The following is a 19,403-nucleotide window of genomic DNA, read 5'->3' as shown; positions in this document are numbered from 1 at the left end:
ATTGTAAAGGTTTTTGAGCAATAAGGAACAGGGAAAATACAGATTACATGTTCCAGCATTCATGGATATTACACTTGAAAACCCATAAAGAATAAACGTGAACTACAGGCAGATAACTCAAAACAAAAATTGCATGGAGATAATGAAACTTTGTTACCTTCCAAGGGATGTATAGTATATTTCTTTCCTTCAACTTCTAAGATGCACATCACTCTGCCATATAACACAGTCCTATCTGAAAAGGTAAGAGAACATATTTTTATCCCCTGCAGTTAAAGAAAAACTTCAACTTTTAAAACAACTTTCTTTGTCCTGGCTCCTCTCCCTTCCTCTCCCTCCCACAAGTGGATACAAATTTCAAATTAAAAATAAGATTGTATTTTTGGTGGTGCACTTTGACACTTCCTTGTTTCTCTCCTAGATGAGATTGACAGTCACAGCTATCTGCTCAGAGCGGAGAGGAGGACTGAACGATCAGCAGTGTTTTATCGCTCAGTTCTCAGTGTAGAGGCGGCGGGGGACAGATGCAGCATCAGATCAATGCTGCATCCATCTAGGTCAGTATACTGTAAGGTTTTTTGTTTGTTTGGTAACCCCATACCTCTCTTTTAATTACCACTTTATTTCAGCCTTGTGAAGCCAATACCATCCGGGATTTCTGCTTCATAAGGGTTTTTCCCTGTGGAGTTAGTAATGGATATTCTTATAAACACTCTTCCTAGTCCTTGCAGTGCATACCTATCATACGGTATAAGTAGTACTTCGGTGAGCCTGTCTAACCGAGAAAGAAGTCCAGCAAAAGCTACAGAAGCTAAACTGTTGTTATCAGTCTTTGGATAAGTATTATCAGTTATTCTTCCCTCTCTTTCCCTCTATTCTTTTGAAGTGCACTGCAGTTGTCTTTTTTCTTCAGTTTGTCTGAGGATTGCAGTCATTTACTGGTCTCCCGGCCCAGTGTCACGCTTTCTCAATGACTTCTCCGCATGGCTCCCTTACTTTCTCTCCTCTGAAGTACCTGCCATCATCCTTGGTGACTTTAACCATTTAAGCCCCGGAAGATTTTACCCCCTTCCTGACCAGGCCCTATTTTGCGATTCGGCACTGCGTGACTTAAACGAACAATTGCGCGGTCGTGCAATGCTGTACCCAAATGAAATTAACATCCTTTTCTTCCCACAAACAGAGCTTTCTTTTGGTGGTATTTGATCACCTGTGCAATGTTTACTTTTTGCGCTATAAACAAAAAAAGAGTGACATTTTTGAAAAAATAACAAGATTTTTCACATTTTTTTATATGAAATTCCATCAAAATTTTTCAACATTTTAGGCCAGTTTGTTTTCTGCTACATATGTTTGGTAAAAAAAATCGCAATCAGCGTATTTTGATTGGTTTGCGCAAAAGGTATTGCGTTTACTAAGGGAAAGATTTTTGTCACTTTTATTGTTTTTTTTTTAAAGAGTTATGGCGGCGATCTGCGATTTTTTTTTGCGGGACTGCAACATTGCGGCGGACAGATCAGACCCTTGACTGACATTTTTGACACTTTTGGGGTTACCAGTGACATTACTACAGTAATCAGTGCTATACATGTGCACTGTTACTGTAAAAATAACACTGACAGGGAAGGGGTTAACTTTATTGGAGAGGCAGGGGTTAAATGTGTCCCTAGGGGTGTGCTTCTAACTGTAAAGGGGCGTGGCTTTTCATGTAACCACAGAGACATACGATCCTACATAACAGGATCGTATGATCTCTGCAGTTACACAAGGGAGAATGACAGGCGGCTTTGGACATCCAAGCTGCCGGTCACTCGCGCAGTGAACGAGCCGAGCAGGGGTGGGAGCGCGCCTCCGGTGGCGCGCGCTCGACCCCTATTGGTTCGTGGGCGAGTGACGTACCCCTACGTCACTTTGCCCAGGAGGGGCTGAACGTCGCCGTAAATAGTTGTGCGGCGGTCGGCAAGTGGTTAACATTCCAATCAATGTTAACACTTCTCAACTAATCAACTTAACCTCCTCTTTTAACCTAACACAATGGACACAACCACCACTCACTCCACTGGTAACACTCTCGACCTTGTATTCTCCCACCTCTGCACTCTCTGCAACCTCTTTAACACCCCTTTCCTCTCTCTAATTACAACCTAATCCATTTCACACTCTTCCTCCCATGCTTCCAACCTGCAAACAGTTACCTGTGGGAACCGTCGCCACCTCAACCCTTCCCTTCTTCATTCTGCTACTGCCTCCACCCACCAACATTCATGTGTTTGAATAACTTAAGACCCATCTCCCTGCTCCTGTTTGCCTCCGAACTTCTTGAATGCCTTGTCCATAACTGTATGAGCTCCTACCTTACTGACAACAACCTTCTCTATCCTCTACAGTCCAGCTTCTGCCCACCACATTCCACTGAAACTGCCCCACTAAAACTCACCAATGACTTACTAACTGCTAAAACCAACGACCAGTACTCCATACTTATACTCTTGGACCCTTATGCTGCCTTTGGCACATTTGACCACCCACTCCTCTTAAACAAACTCTACTCCCTAAGGCCTCTGTGTCTGCTATTTCCTGGTTCTTCTCCTACCTATCACAGCGCACTTTCAGTGTCTCATACAACACCATCTCCTTCCCTTCTCTTCCTCCTTCTGTTGGGGTACCACAAGGCTCCGCCCTTTGGCTACTCCTATTCTCTCTCTGTACCTCTTCCCTGGGCCAGTTGATAAACTCCCATGGCTTCCAATGCCACCTCTGTGCTGTTGACACCCAGATATATTTCTCCACTCCTCAGATCACCCCCTCAATCCCCTCATGTATCACAAACTTACTGAGCAACATATCAGTATGGATGTCACACCACTTCCTCAAACTCAATCCTTCTAAAACTGAGCTTGTAATATATCCTCCTCCCCAATCCCCTCCCCATGACTTTATCATTCAGATAAATTGCACAACCATTGGTCCCTCCACACATGCCAAGGTGCTGGGTGTAATCCTAAACTCTGACCTCTCTTACAGCCTTCACATCCAATCATTGGCTACATCTTGCTGTCTTAACCTCCACAACATTTCCAGAATGTGCCCCTTCCTGACTAACGACACCACAAAACATCTTATTCACTCATTGGTTATTTCCTACCTTGACTACTGCAACTACCTTCTCACTGGCCTACCTTTACTAATGCTATCCCCCTTTAGTCTATTATGAATTCTGCTGCTAGACTAATGCTGGCCATACACTATACGAAAAATTGTTCAAACTCCTTTTCGAAAAATGAACACTCGGCCGTGAGAGCAAACAATAGTGCCATCATGTAATGATCGATAAATCGTTCAGTGGACATAAATGAATCAGTTTTTTTTTTGTTTTTTCACATTTACCTAGTGCAAACAGTTTGGACGAGAAACACCTTAACCTTTCAATTTAACGTTCATTGGGCAGAAAATTTCCAAACTTGTCCTTCGTTTTTTCGGCTCAAAAACATCCCAACCGATTGCTGATTTGTGCCCATTAACTGGTAAAAAATGAACGAACTGTCCAAATCACCGAATTTCGGCCGATCTTTCGTATCGTGTATGGCAACCATAATACACCTTACTAACCAAACTGTGACTGCTGCTTCTCTTTGCCAATCCCTTCACTGGCTACCGTATAAAATTCAAAATATTAACCACAATATGAAGGCCATCCACAACATCGCCCCCAGCTACATCACTAACCTCATCTGTAGATATCGCCCAAATCATCCTCTTCGCTCCTCCCAAGACCTCCTTCTCTCTAGCTCACATGTTACCTCCTCCCATGCTCGCCTCCAAAACTTCTCCAGAGCCTCTCCTTTCCTCTTGAACTCCCTGCCCCAGTAGGTCGGGACAGCCTCTACCCTGTCCACCTTTATGTGAACCCTGAAAACTCACTTACAGTATTTTTTTTATTTTTTTTTTTTATTTAAAATTTTACAGTATAACAAACCAGTAATAAGTACAGGTAAAGTAAACATAGTCATAGTACAATAGTGGTCATTATGGTACGGGGTAAACCGTACTGGGGAAGGGTAGGGCAGGAGGGGTGGGAGGAGAGACAGGATCCGAGGTTTAGAACCAGAGAAAGAAAGTTGGTCAGTAGGAAGTGCTCTTGAATGAGTCCTGAAAAGTAAATGTTATACACTTACAGTATTTAGGGAAGCCTACCCAACTCCACCTAAAAAAATTACCAGAGTCACCTGCATCAGGGCTTCCTCCACAGCTATTACCTTTTGTATCACCTCCCCCTTCCTTTAGATTGTAAGCTCCATGATCAGGGCCCTCCTATTCCTTCTGTATTTAACTGTATTGTAATTGTACTGTCCCCCCTCTACATTGTAAAGCGCTGTGTAAACTGTTGGCGCTATAAAAATTATGTATAATAATTCCTATCTCCTGCCAAAGATGTGAGGTTGATTTAGAAATGATATAACATTATCAGCAACTGCCAGCTTAGTGACTATGTTTGTGGATAAACTGCCTCAGGACAAATCTCTGGCCACATGTATTTTCAGAGGGCAATGGGACATGCAAGTATCATCTACCCTCCTTTAGAGTAACACATTTTCAGAGCTTTGGAGAGCATTTCTGAAATCTGCAATGTGGACTCTTCTAACTTACATTTTATTTCATTGAAGATGGGAGAGGGATGGAAGGCAGCAATGGAAGCAGATGCTGTTAATGCTGTATGTTTCAGGAGAGAACACAAGCATTTTTAACCTGCCTCTGATCAAGGTTTCACCTAAAAAGATGTAACAATAGACATAATGGGGGAGATTTAATAAACCTGGTGTGCATAGAATCTGATGCATTTGTGCAAAGTAACCAGTCAGCTTTGAACTTCAGCCTTTTCAGTTGCGGACCGTTTGTTTGATCAGTTCAGTCACTATTTTTCAAAGAATAAAACGGATGAAGTTTACATCAGTTTGTCATCAGTTTTTCATCCAATTTTTTACAGCTGCCAGCTAGAGTCCTTAACCACTTGAGTCCTGGAGCCATTTTTTCTTGAATAAACAGACCGTTTGTCCATTTACACCCGTTTTTCTTCTGATCTGTTTTTTTAATAAAGAAAAACAGGGCTTTGATCCGTTCCAAACAACAGATGTTAACAGAAGAGGATGTAAAGGGATGTAAATGGATGATTATCCATTTACATTTGTTTTTCCATAGAGATGCATTGATGTCTTTTTTCATCCGTCATTGGATGAATGAAAACGGACAAACGTTTCGCATGTGTAAAAGGGGCCTTAGGCTTTGACAATGAAAGCTGATTGGTTATTATGGACAGCTGTGCTAGATTCTGTGTGCCCCAATGTAACCAAAAATTATGAGCTTTGGTAACTCATGTCATGACTATGGATTTTCGGAATATGTAAATAAACATTTCTTCTAACTCAAGTACCAAACTTTTGCTGTATAGATCCTTGCAGATATAGAAGGAATCTGGTTTGATATTTTCTGTCATGTTGGCATTACCTTGCTTTAGGCATCTACTGCTGTGACAAAAGACTATACCACAGGCGGTTGTGATACGTCAATGTACAGAGTAGTCTGTGCTTTTAACAAATATGTGTACTGCACATAAAGTTGTGACACAGCATGACTTTCTCCTCTCTATTAAATGTCTCCAGGATTTGCCTGGAGCCATTCAGCTACTGAAAGTTTTCTCATGAGGCAGTCTTCATAAATCTACATGAGTGACTTCATCCATGCTTTCTATTGTGTGATTTTTTTTGGGCACCTGCTGACATTAAACAATGATTTAGTAAGCACATTTTTTTGGCAATATAACAATTTGTCATTTTAGAGTTACATTTTATTGTGTTATAATTCTGTATGATCCAGTACCACAATAGCCTTATCAGATTCACAGTATCATGCTATCCTCAAATTATGGGAACCTTCTTGGTCCCAGAAGTATGGCACTGGCAGTTTTTTTTTTAACACAAGGCACCCAATCTCCTCAAAGGTACAGTATAAATACTTTAGATGCCCTTAGTTTTACTAACTAATAACATTTCCTACACTAAAGCATCCCCCCAGAATTGACCATCCCTTACTACCTAGACTAGATCTAAATCCCAACTAGATGCCTATTAGTTAGCTCAGGCACTGTGTATCATAAACAATTTTTTAATATTTTAAACAAAATACTCTTTTTATCCTTTTTGGGTCTTTAGCCTCTTTTAGCCTCTTCTTGTCTATATGCACTTGCACCAGCATTAGCTGAACATCACTACTTGGGACCAGTTTACTGATAGTGACAGCTATGGTCTATGGTTGCTCAATTTGCCAGTGTGGCCACTTGTATTCACCACCGGGGGTATGTGTTATAGGTAAGCAATACAGGAGAACATACGGGAGCCAGTTGTCACCCAAAAACAGGAAGTGCCTGAACCTTCATGTGAGGTTTTTTTTTTTTTTTTTTATTAATTTAAATGAAAGTTTAAAAAACATGTTTTGGAATGACATTAACAAGTCAAGGCCTTTATGAAATTTTGGTTATTGAGTTAAGGTGTTCTTTATGTGTATAAAATCTATCCTACCCTGTATACTTATGCACCAACATTAAACATCTATCCTGTTACCTGTCGCTGAACACTTATCCCCCCTTAAACCCAACATTTAATCAAACCCATAAAAGCAAACCTCACACTAACCTAACCCATAAACTAAGCTGTAACACTAGTGAACTCCCATTTTGCATGCTCATCTCAACCTTTATCAGGAATCTCTCTGCAACAAAAATATGTATGTAGGTCCTACGTATAACCACCTGGCATTGAAATTCTGGCTTTTTACCATTATACTCAACAGAATGTAAATCTTGATAAAAGCGCATCAAAGATGCAGCTTGCAAGGCTTTTTTATTGCACCACACCTGAAACGCACATAAAACACACAAGTTTGAATGGGGCTTTATGCTTTTAGAGGGCTACACATAAATAAAATGGTCTAGCTAGAGCTCAGAAGAAAAAAATATAATTTATGGACTCTGAAATTTGCTGCTCCCAATGCCAATCTGAAATGTACTGCTCCCATTCCAATCCCAAGCCATTGGCTCACTCTGCTATTAATCACAGCCTGTGAGCCAATCAGGAGAGGGAGGGAGTGGGGTCGATCTGCAGCTCCATGTCTAAATGGGTCCACAGAGCAGCAGCTCAGAAGCGTGCCTGCTTGGGTGCCCCCATTGTTAGCTGCTTGCTCTGGGGGGTACTCGAGTCGACAGCAGAGAGGGGCCAGGAGCACAAGGAGGGGGACCTGAGAATAGGAGAACCGTGGCTGCTCTGTGCAAAACCACTGCACAGAGAAAGTGAGTATGACATATTTGTTTTGATCTATGTTCATTGCAGAGGTTTTACCAAACTTTGTTGCAGATTTTATTTCCTGGACATGTGTGTCCACCTTTAGTCAGAAGTATAAGCCTCCCCCTTTAAAAAAAGGGTCAGACTGTAGACATAAGAACTTTTTATTTATTAAGGCAGTGTAAACTGCAGTAAATATTTGCAAACTGTTTTTGCCTAAAGCACCTACCTTTCAACTTACTGCAAAATTACATTTGTTGTAATTTTTAAGCTGCCAAATGCATTCTTTATTTCCTATGAATGTTATATTGTATTTGATTTTTATTCAGTATTAGAAAGATTTTTACATTTTATTTGTGCTTTATTAGAACAAATTAATTGCTATTTTTGTAACTCGTCCATGAATTTTCTACTTTATAAAACCTTGAACAACTATGACACTGTGGGATATTTGCCATGCTTAAGTACAAGATTCCACTACTGAATAGTTTAGTTACATTTGAGCTATGAAAAAATGACCATTTTAGATGGAGTACGAGTTGTCTTTTTTCTCCATCTGTGCCCAAACAGATCCCAGATACATGGCCAAATTGTGTTAAAAAAAAAAAAATTTGCAACGAGAATAATAGATAATTTTGGGGACTACTCGGGCCTTAGAATTAACTGGAGAAGTCTGTACTGATGCCTCTATATCAGGATTTAGAAGAGGACTGTTCCTAATCACCTCTTAAAGTGGTAGACTCATTTAAGTATTTAGGAATAGAAGTTATCCTCCAACCCAAGGAATATACAGTAGCCAATGTGAATCCTTTATTAGAACTTACTAAGAAAAAGTTAAAAATATGGGAAAAATTGCCAATATCAGTTGCGGGAAGAATTGAGCTAATTCCCCAGTTAATCCTAAGCTTTTGTTTTACAAGCTACATTCTCACTTTATAAGATTAATTTGGGCCAAAGGTAGATGTAAACTGAAATGAACAACATTCCAAAGGCCAAAGATGGATGCTGGAATGGCACTCCCAGACATTTATTTATACTACTTAGCGGGGCAACTGAAATGCTTAAGAACATGGGTGACACCAGAACAAAGAGTAGGGGTGGAGAGTCACCTATTGGGAATAATGCAGGTGAGAACCTGATGATAGGACTCAAAGCTAAGGCTAAATATCTACCCAGAGTGAATATACCCACGTTGACATTAGCTAGAGCAGTATGGAGAGAGGGTAAAAAACGAATGGGCTTCAGAGATATCCCCTCAGAGACCCCAATGTGGGACAATCCATCTTTAGAACACATGAAGATATCCTCTGGTTAGTGAGTTTTGGAAAGCAAGAGGAATACTTACATTGAGTCAGATACTGTATATGACTATGGGACACTGCAAACAAAATACGTTTTTTAAAAAATATCTGCAGCTAAGATATATGGCCCATGCTCAGTTTGGGAGACAAGATCCAAAAATTTCTAAGCATCAATTAATAGAAATATTAAGATCACAGGGACCGAAAGGCTTAATATTTGTAATTTACTCCCAGTTATTGAGGGCTAAGATATGTGATGCCCCATTAAGGATAATAGATAAGTGGCAAGATGCTATCCTAGATATGACAGAGGAGAAATGGAGTAAAATCTGGACCTCACACCTGAGAGCTTCTCCCGCCATTTATAATAAGTTGATTCAGCTATACTGTATATCATACACCAAACATATCTTACCCCTCAAAGACTGTATAAAATGGGACGAATTACCTCATCGGATTGTGTAAGGTGTCATGATCCTGAAGAAGATTTTATATATCTGATGTGGTCATGCCCTGAAATAATCAATTATTGGAAAAAAGTGATAGGAATACTATCTAATGTTAGTGGTAGAGAAGTACCCTATACAGCAGGAGTTTGTCTAATTGGATTAAAGGAGGTGGAGGAGTGGTCGGAGAATAATAAAATGATGTTACAAGAAACACTATTCCTAGCACTTAAACAAATATCATTAAGATGGATGCTACCACTAGCACCAACTACAAATCAAGGGCTTAATCAGATAATAATGGGTAATCAGATAATACCCTATGAGAAAATTTTGTATGAACACAGAGGAGTACCCAAAAAGTACTATAAAATATGGGATAGGTGGCGTAATTCACCTATTACTTTAGATAGAATAGGAGTGATAAATTCAATATTTAGAAGAAAATGGAAATAAAGGATAGAAGGGACTCAACCTGTGAGAATCCAAAGATAATGTGGTAACTGTATTAAGTTGTATTGAATGGTGTATGTAAGAATAATGAATATGGAATTATTATTATGAAACAATATGTACATGCTTTGATGAAAAATTGAACAATAAAGGGTTTATAAAAAAACTAAAATAATAATAATTTGTAGCCTTTGAATGTACCAATTGTTTTACCTCAATAACCCATCCACCTACAGGCTAGCAGAAATGTGAATTCTACTAAAATGGAATTTATATAGTAATGGAATGCAAGCACTTTACTGAATGGATTTGTCAGAAAACCGATCGCAGATATAGCTGCATAATAAAAAATGGTGGATAGAATCAATGTTTTCAGACAGACAGAACAATGTCAATTATCAGAACCATGCAGACAGCACTACAATAATGGCCAGTTACATATTCATTTTTGATGTGTGTTCATGAGTGAACTATCATTTCTGATTGGTTGATGTCTTTTACTGCACACTGTTCTATTACACAAAGAGCATATTTATACATGCTAATTTAAAGTAAAAATGTACATATGCCATATTTTATATATTCACGACAAGCAGAAAAACAGATTTAAGACCATTATGGATAATTATGTATCGCAAAGGAGTGACCAGGGAAGTTCTCCTAATACATTAAGTTGAAATCATAACAAATAATATAAAAGGACAACCTCAACAGGGTTATATTCTCTGTACCCAACGTTTTTTTTTTTTTTTTAATTTAGATAGAATAGGAAAGGTTAGAACTACTAAACGCTGGATCAATAAATGCTGTGATAAATTCTGTTCATACTCACTCAATCTCTATGAGATTTGTTTTTTGTATTCAGCAAAAAACCTGGTTGATTCTGCTGCTCTCTATCTCCACCTTCTGTCCATGTCCCCAATTCAGCTAGGGATTTTGCAGCTGTGGTGGCAACTCTGCACCTGCTCAGTTTTCAGTGAGTTTCTATGTTGAGCATTTCCTCCCTATCACATCTGAGCAGCCCATGTGACTATAGAGTCACACACTTGGACGTATACACAGTGGAAATTTACAGTGCACTCCCTCCCTCCTCCCCTCCCCCCGCCCACTAACAAGATACACACAATGGGGGCAAGATATGACATGTAGATAAATGGAGGACTCACCTCCCTCTTATTCTAAGACACAGGCTGGAGGGGCATGACACAGCCTGTGACTGACAGAAATCCACCCACACCATGTTAACCAAAGGGGAAGAACAGTCAAAGCTTGTGAGCGCTGGAGGGGCAGAGCAGAGAGTGGTGACTGGGAGTCATCAGCTCTCTGCATAGGGAGCCCTGAGAACCGAGCGATCGGCGCTGTTTGATTGCTCAGTTCTCAGTGATAGAGCCGGTGGGGGACTGATGCAGCATTGGACCAATGCTGCATCCAGCTAGGTAAGTAGGAATCTGAAAAGACCCAACCCCCATACATAAACAGTGTGTGTTTAGTATCACTTTAAGCCCAAACCAGGTTAACTGGTAACATCGTTTGTTCAATTTATCTGGTAATTCTGTGCTCAAAAGAAAAGCAGAATAGCACATTTATACTCACTAAATGAACATATATGTACAACAGTACTGTAGAGAGACTCAAATGTTACTATTATTTATGTGTATTTTAGTTATTACCTATACCTGCAGCTCACAAGCACATTACTATTTGCAGTCACTAATTCCCTCTGGAATTTAGAGGAAGCACTGCACACTTTTTTAGGAAGAGCATAGTGAACTTGTAAATTAAATATTCACAGCAGTAGGCGGTATATTCGAATGTTCACCTCCACCATCACAGGAGTGAGCTCCTTCTCTGATTCAACCCCTCACATGCAATTTCTCTACCCTGATGCAGTGGCTTTGAGCTCAGTGCTACTGTGAGAACTTGCTTCTGTGATAGTGAAGGTGAGCAGTAAGAGCCATGAGTCTATTAGCAAAGTCCTAGCAACAAGGCAGGACAGGATGATGTGAGTTTTTCAGTCAGTCTTCAGGACATAAGTAAATGGCCTACACCTTTTGGTGTTTTGGTAAATGTAAGCTATGCCTTTAAGTTGCACACTGTGTTTTCCTTGGGTGTTCTCTTGCTTTACTTTCTAGTTGCATAACATCACTGTGCACTTCTGGGGTAGGGCTCCACTAACATCCTCCTACCAGTACCAGGATTAAAATAGCTGTTAAGAGCAGCTATTCTTTTGCATCATTCTACTTGAAGCCCCATGTTACTTCAAACAGAGCAATGCAACAGCCATAGCTGTGGTGGCAGACGGGAAGCCACAGCCTGACAGGAGGCCATGGTCATAAGAGGAGGGAGGCCATGGTCATAGTTAATTTCAAACTTCACTAGAAAATGCCACAAAATGCAGTTAATGTACACAGGGCTTATACTTAACATGAAACTACATTTTTACATTAGCCACAACCTCATTTAGGAGCAAAAAAAATAAAAAATCGATCGCTATTGCATATCACTATAGGCTAGTTGGGGCATACCCTTGGTGTTACCCTAACCATATATATCATCTATGTGGCCATTCCCAGGTTTCTGCCTGATCTTGGCAATGATTAACCGGTTGCTGACCGCCGCACGACTATATACTGCGGCGGTCAGCCCCGGCCAGGCAAAGTGACGTACCGGTACGTCACTTGCCTGTCACTTCCTTGTGAGCCAATAGCGAGCGAGCGCGCGCCTGCCGCGGCTCCTTCACAGGGAAGTCAGTGCGTGTGACCGGCGGACCCGATGTCCGCCGGTCACTCGCCGATCGTCGGTACAGAGGGAGAAAGTCAGGCGGCTGATGTAAACAAGCCGCCTGTCATTCTCCCCTGTGTAGAAACAGTGATCAGACGGTTCTACTATGTAGGACCGTTGATCACTGTTCCTACACTAGTAGCCACAGTCAATCACAGTAGAAAGCACGCCCCTAGGGACACACTTAACCCCTCCCTCCCCAATAAAGTTAACCCCTTCCCTGCCAGTGTCATTTTGCAGTAACAGTGCATATGTATAGCACTGATTACTGCAGTAATGTCACTGGTAACCCCAAAAGTGGCAAAAATGTCAGTCAAGGGTCCGATCTGTCCGCCGCAATGTCGCAGTACCGCAAAAAAAATCGCAGATCGCCGCCATTACGCGTTAAAAAAAAAACACCAAAAATGACAGAAAGCTTTCCCTTAGTTAGTTAACGCAATAACTTTTGCGCAAACCAATCAAAATACGCTTTTTGTGATTTTTTTTTTACCAAACATATGTAGCAGAAAACAAATTTGCCGAAAATGTTAAAAAATTTTGATTTTTAAATTTTTTTGGGGGGGAATTTCATATAAAAAAATGTGAAAAATATTGAAAAAATTAAATTGGATGACTGACAAAGGTGCACCTATTGCCAACCAATACAATGTGAAAAATATTGTTATTTTTACAAAATTTACGCTCTTTTTTTGTTTAAAGCGCAAAAAGTAAAAATCGCACAGGTGATCAAATACCACCAAAAGAAAGCTCTGTTTGTGGGAAAAAAAGGACGTCAAATTCGTTTAGGTACAGCGTCGCACGACCGCGCAATTGTCCATTAAAATCACGCAGTAAAAAATCGCCAAAAAAACCCTGGTCAGGAAGGGGGTAAAATCTTCCGGGGCTTAAGTGGTTAAGCCTTTTGCTGATTTTTGCATGTGGCTGGGCACAGCTCAAATACTATGGGCATGGGCATGTGTGTGTGTCTCTCTTTGGCCAGGTGGTGAGTGTCAGATGAATGTGGAGACTGTGCTTTAGAAGCTGTGGCCTGGAAGCAGGCTTTGGCCTGGGGGTTGAGAACCATTGCTGTAGATAAAAGGAAAATCAATGTCACACAGCCATGATAATTTATTTAGGCTGATCCAAACTTGGATCAAATGTATTGCAATGTAAAAATGCACTTTGTTAAATTATCCATTGCATTCTTACACCTGTACCCTGTCACATATGATATATTTGTATGATGAATTTGCTCACTCTGCATTCTCAATCGAAGTACACAGCAAAACTGCAGGCTTCTACTGTTACAGCAGTCTAAAGTGGGACATTTCCATACACCAGCAGCTGACATCAAACCCTGTGGCCTTCTTCTTTTAATGTGCCAATTGATATCTGCTAACAATATCCTTTTACCTGGTGTACCATCATTAAATTATAGCTGAACATCCCTTACAAAATGCAGAACTGCCAAGATTAGTGAGAGCCACAGTAACACAGCATCTGGGTAGATAATTTAAAAATAGGTTTTGACCTGCTTTCTATTGTTTATAGACTTTGTTTCAGGCAGCAGATCTAAACCCAATGAACTATAAGGTATACCTAAGCAATGGGGTCATTCAGCTATGTAATGCTTCCACTTCTGTCACTGGTTTACTCGGGTTATCATGTTTCATTAATTAGAAACAGAAGGTAACAAGTGAATGCAATTAGATTATAATAGATCTAAGAGTAGCAAGCATCTCATGGAGAACATCTGTGGAGGATTAAAAATGTAGCAACCATTCAGGCAGACTATATGGCTGTCAAGGTTGAGATAATCAGCAGTTAAGGCAGTCGGTAATAACCTTGCTGGATTAGCTATTCACTGTTAAATCTTGAAGATGCAGTGACTTTAATAAACTGACATTGTTTAGTGTTTTTTAAAATAATCAGAAATATGTTAAGTGTATTTGTCCTAGCTACCTTGATGAGACTTTTTCTTGGAGGTAATGCATTTTTAAAGTTGATCACCCAGCTAAATGCAAAATCCATAGGATTTGTGACCCATCTCTGTTATGCAGCATGGCCAGAAGGGGGGACACACTGCTTTCTCTATCACAGTTTAAGCACAACTCTGGACTTGACAACCCCCTCAACCCAGTTTGCTCCCATTAAAAAAAAAAGCTCAGCAATTAATTATTAATAATATATACATACATACCTTTTTTTCACTATTTAACATTACAGTTCCTCATCACCCTTTTCATCTTCTGGTAGTGGACAGGTCCTGCATAATGCAGAGAGTGGCACCAAGTAATGATGTAGCACAGGGACCTCCAAATTACGACCCTCCAGCTGTTGCAGAACTACACATCCCATGAGGCATTGTAAAACTCTGACATTCACAGACATGACCTTGCATGATGGGAATTGTAGTTTCTGAAACACTGGATGGCCATAGTTTGGAGACCTCTGATGGAGCACCATTCTCTGCAGCATTCCCTTGTCAGCCCATGGTGGGTGGGAGAAGCCTTGACATTTTAGTATCAGGGTTTTAATGAGGTGATTCATCTCAGCAGACTGAGGTCTGTGACTGGGTGAGTCTGCAGGTGATAGAGTTAGAGTTCAGGTGAGTATAGCAGCCTGAGCTGATTTTTTTTAGGCTGCTCTAGGGGCTGCATTTCTTCTACTTATGCTTAAACTGGATATGAGCTTTAAAGTGTATGTGAACCATAGAAAATTCCCCTTGGGGTGGGACTTTTTAGGCACTAATAGAATTTACCACAGTATTATTTTAAAATGTTTATTTCATTGTATCACAAAGAATAGAGCATTTATAAATACAAAAATACATGGAATGCGCAATAGTACTTGCACCAGTGTGTATAATGTACATGGATCAATGCCTAAATCAGCTGACGCATTTCAAAGCCTATACATCGTCTTCCTCAGGGATGTAATATGCCTCAATCCTCTATAAAATGCAAATATATATATAAGTGAAACATTTATACCAAAATGCAAGTTATATTCAAAAGTATTTCCAGGGCCATTGAGGTAAGAGCAGGGCCTTGTTTGACCCCTTCTGTTGACACCGTCTCGAGCCTCCTCCTTGCTTCCTTCCGGAGCGTCTTGGTGAGGATTTGGCAAAAGCATCCATGTCGGTGGGATGCATGCGTTTGGCGTCATCCCATCGCAATATTGCAAGATGTTTCTCTGCGCATTGGAAGACACTGCGCGTTCACTGCCCAGGAGGCTACCACAGACGTGGCCTCTGTAATTAGCCTTAACACGCACAGCTGCAGACAGCTGGCTGGGCAGCGTGATGAGGCAATTCACACTTAGCACATATATATCAGTCCTCAGTGGGTATGTTGTATTCCCCCTTGCTTCAGGATACACGCTCCTACTTCAGATATTTTGAACACTGGGTAAGTTCTCCGGCTATAATTTCAGAACATTTTGGCAACAGTATAAGGGAGATATAGCAGGATGTTAGCATCCTGCTAAACGTAGGTCTACTTATTTGTATATATAGATATGCCTTAGGGCTCTTTCACACGGGCGTTCCTTTTTTTTTTGCCCTATCAGGTCCTTTTTTTTTTTTGTAACGGACACGGATGACACTTGTGTCATCCGGTCCGTATGTCCGTTTTTCATCCCATCCGTTTGCGGATGAAAAACTGACATAATGCATGTCTATGTAAATACGGATGTCTGCGGATGACACCACTGACATCGGTTTTTGCTTCAGTTCCGTTTTTTGAAAGGAAGAAAAAATAGGGTTCTCCTCCGTTCAAAAAAACTGAACTGAACTGAACTGAACTGACAAAAAACGGATGTCAGAGGATGATCATCCAATTACATCCGTATTTACATAGAGATACATTATGTCAGTTTTTCATCCGCAAACGGATGAGATGAAAAACGGACATACGGAACGCCCGTGTGAAAGAGCCCTTATGCATAACGTTGTTAGACAGAGGCGTTCACTAGCTTAGATATATACTCACCTTTATCTAAGCCTGACCTAGTCTATACCAATATACTATTATTAACTATAATTTACACTTAGCACATATGACATTGATCCATGTACATTATACACACTGGTGCAAGTACTAATGCGCATTCCATGTATTTTTTTGTATTTGGAAATGTTTTTATTCTTTGTGATACAATAAAATGAAACTTTTTATATTCCCAGTGTGGCTAGTTGTCTTTGCATTCTACATGGGAACACAGACTTGTGTAGACAGGTCTTCCTGCACAGCTCTTCACTGCAAAGCTTAAAGTGATATTAAAGGTTTTTTTTTTAAATAAAAATTTTAAACATGGTATACTTACCTGCTCTGTGCAATCGTTTTGCACAGATCCGCCCCGATCCTCTTCTTCTTGCTCTTCCCCCTTGACCAGTGACCCCAAGAGCAAGCCACCTAATAAGGGGGGTACTGGTGGGTGCTTGCTCCCAAGTCCCACTCTATGCGTCCAAGAGACACATAAAACCGCGGCTCAGCCATGCCCCATGCTTTCTCCTTATTGGTTCACTGGCTGTGATGGACAGCAGTGAGAGCCAATAGCTCCCGGTGCTGTCTCAATCAATAAAGAGAGAGAGACCCAGGACAGCCGAGGCTCTCATGCATATCGCTGGATCAAGGGCTCAGGTGAGTATTAGGGGGGCTGTGGGGGGGGGGCAGCATACTTTAATGGACTGCTTTCTCCTTATTTCTTGATTACATGCCCCTTTGCAGTCTTCACCCCCAGCTCTCTAAACCACCATATGTAGCTGAGATCACTCTTAAAAAAGAAAAAAAAAGGGAGCTTATAATTTTTTTTAAAGTATATAATAAATGCACAAACATTTTGCCTTGCATTTTCATTTTAAACGTAATGGGTTGTTTACTACAGTGTTAGCTCCCTTTCTGCAGCCTGCCGTTTTAGCAAATGAAGGAGCAACTGTACAGATGGGGTTTTTTCACTCTGATGTCCATTGTCATCACATGTGCAGCATGCAGCATAGTATGATTAACTTCTAGTGCTGCGCCTCTCTATCACAGTGCTACTGTGGAGGAGATTACATAGAAAAGACAGATTCACATACTTACAGTATGTTAGCTATATGCACAAATAGATGTAATCCTTTTTAAAGGAATAGAAAACCGCAGTAAATTATATTTTTATATGTGCCTGAAGTTCATCGTTAATACACAGTGTATAAGGTACAATAAATTGGGTAAAATTTGATAATTCTCTAAAAGATTTTTTTCCCCTGGGATGTATATGCTGTGTACAAGCTTCAAAAGAAGCATTCATCATGCCTAAGCCAATAGGAGTGCACATAGTTAGGTTGGATACCCTTGCCATGTATCCGGGTTTCACTTTGCTGCACAGCAAGGTTTTGGAAACTGTCCTGAGCATGCACACATTTTCAGTATTACCAATGGCATATTTTTGTGTGCATTTTAACCACTTATCGACAAGAAGGATTTGCCCCCTTAATGACCAGGCCATTTTTTGCTATTCGGCACTGCGTTACTTTTACTGACAATTATGTGGTCGAACTACACTGTACCCAAATAAAATTGATGTCCTTTATTTCCCCACAAAGAGGGCTTTCTTTTGGTGGCATTTGCTTACCTCTGTGTTTTTTTGATTATGTGCTATAAACAAAAAAACAGGGACATTTTCTGCTATATAGACATTCCCAATAAAAAAATATAAAAATCAAATCATTTTTGGCCAATTTGTATTTTGCCACATATTTTTGGTTAAAAAAATCCCAATCCTGCAGCTGCAGGCATCAACCCAATACTGTTTTTTAGAGCCCGTGGTTGGCTTCTGGTGGTAACAACCAATGTGGCTCAGCAGCCGCTCGGTCGTTATCCCAGAGAGCAGGAGTGGGGCCTTCCACCGCTCTGCCCGGGTCTCCTGTCCCACTGAGAGACCCAAGCAACCAGCCGGCATGTCCTTTGATAGGGTCTCCAATCAAGTAGCCCTGAAGCAATGTCACTTCCGGTTTACTCGGCTGCAAATGGCGCAGATTTAAAAAAATTTACAGTATTCAGTAATGCCGATTTCAGCGTTTTGAATACTTTGAAATGCATTGGAGGGGTTTGGGGTCTTTTAGACCCCAGATCTCTCCATAAAGAGGGATGTTTACATTCCTTGTGACAGCAATAAAAGTGATCAATTTTTTTTTCTCTATCGCTCATTGACAGACGTAGTCTTCTTGATTCTCAAGAGCTGGGTTATGTTGTCTCCGCAGGAGTAGGACTAGGCAGAAAGACAAAACGTTCTGGCTCCACCTTAGGGGCAGTCCCTGAGGGTATATCCTCCCTCTCTCTGCTACAGGGAATCAGTTTTTTTCTGTCTAGTCAGGAGTAAGGACCTAAGTTCCTTGCTGGGATCTTTTGGTCCTGGCAAGACTTTTTTCTTTAAGAAAAAGACATTTTTTAGGTAGTTTTTCTCCAGTGTTTTTCCTGTGAGATCTTCAAGCAAAGATGCCGGACTGGGCGACACTTGTGGTCACCCCAGCCGGCCTACGAGCGCGCGCAGACCATGGCATTGCGCTTGGTCGGCCGCGACACATTCAAGTAAGTATGCGGGGCCGGGCGACGGGCTGGATGTTGAGATCCAGTGGTCACCCCGGTTTCTGCCTACGAGCGCGTGCAGACCAGAGCTCCGCGCTGGGTCGGCCGCGACGGAGTCCCAGTGGAGGGACTGACCTTGCGAGTTAAAAGTCTCGCTTGGACGCCAGGAACCTGAGAGTCGAGGCGTCCGGAGTGATCCACAAACCCCCACCCCGGTGGAGAGGGTATTGTGAAGAGAGGGTGCCTGTCGGTTCGGTATGGTGAGTAAACGTTCCCTTTTTTCTTTCCTCGTTATGAGGCAGTATGAATTATGGGCCCCTCCATACATGGTCAGTATATATCTGACACTAAAAGTCCCCCTTGTAAATACAGTATGTGTTTGTGGGAAGTGGACTTGGTTTGAGAGCTAACACTCTACCCAGCAGACTGTAGCATTACAGCAGACATAGGAGGTATAATCCTACCTTATTTGTAGTGTATCTCCTGTAGATCAATCTATCGCCACTCAGCAGAGATGCAGGTGGATGTGCTGGGAAAAACGAT

General features: G+C 41.0%; 1 protein-coding gene across 1 annotated transcript in view; it reads left to right on the top strand.

The window, feature by feature from the left end:
* Positions 1 to 19,403, top strand: part of XYLT1 (xylosyltransferase 1) — a 530,851-nt gene that overhangs the window by 350,550 nt on the left and 160,898 nt on the right. The gene's annotated exons all lie outside the window — the stretch shown is intronic.

This window comes from Pelophylax lessonae, assembly GCF_965119305.1.
Source record: "Pelophylax lessonae genome assembly, chromosome: 6".
Lineage (NCBI taxonomy): Eukaryota > Metazoa > Chordata > Amphibia > Anura > Ranidae > Pelophylax > Pelophylax lessonae.
This window is presented reverse-complemented; position numbering and strand designations above follow the sequence as displayed.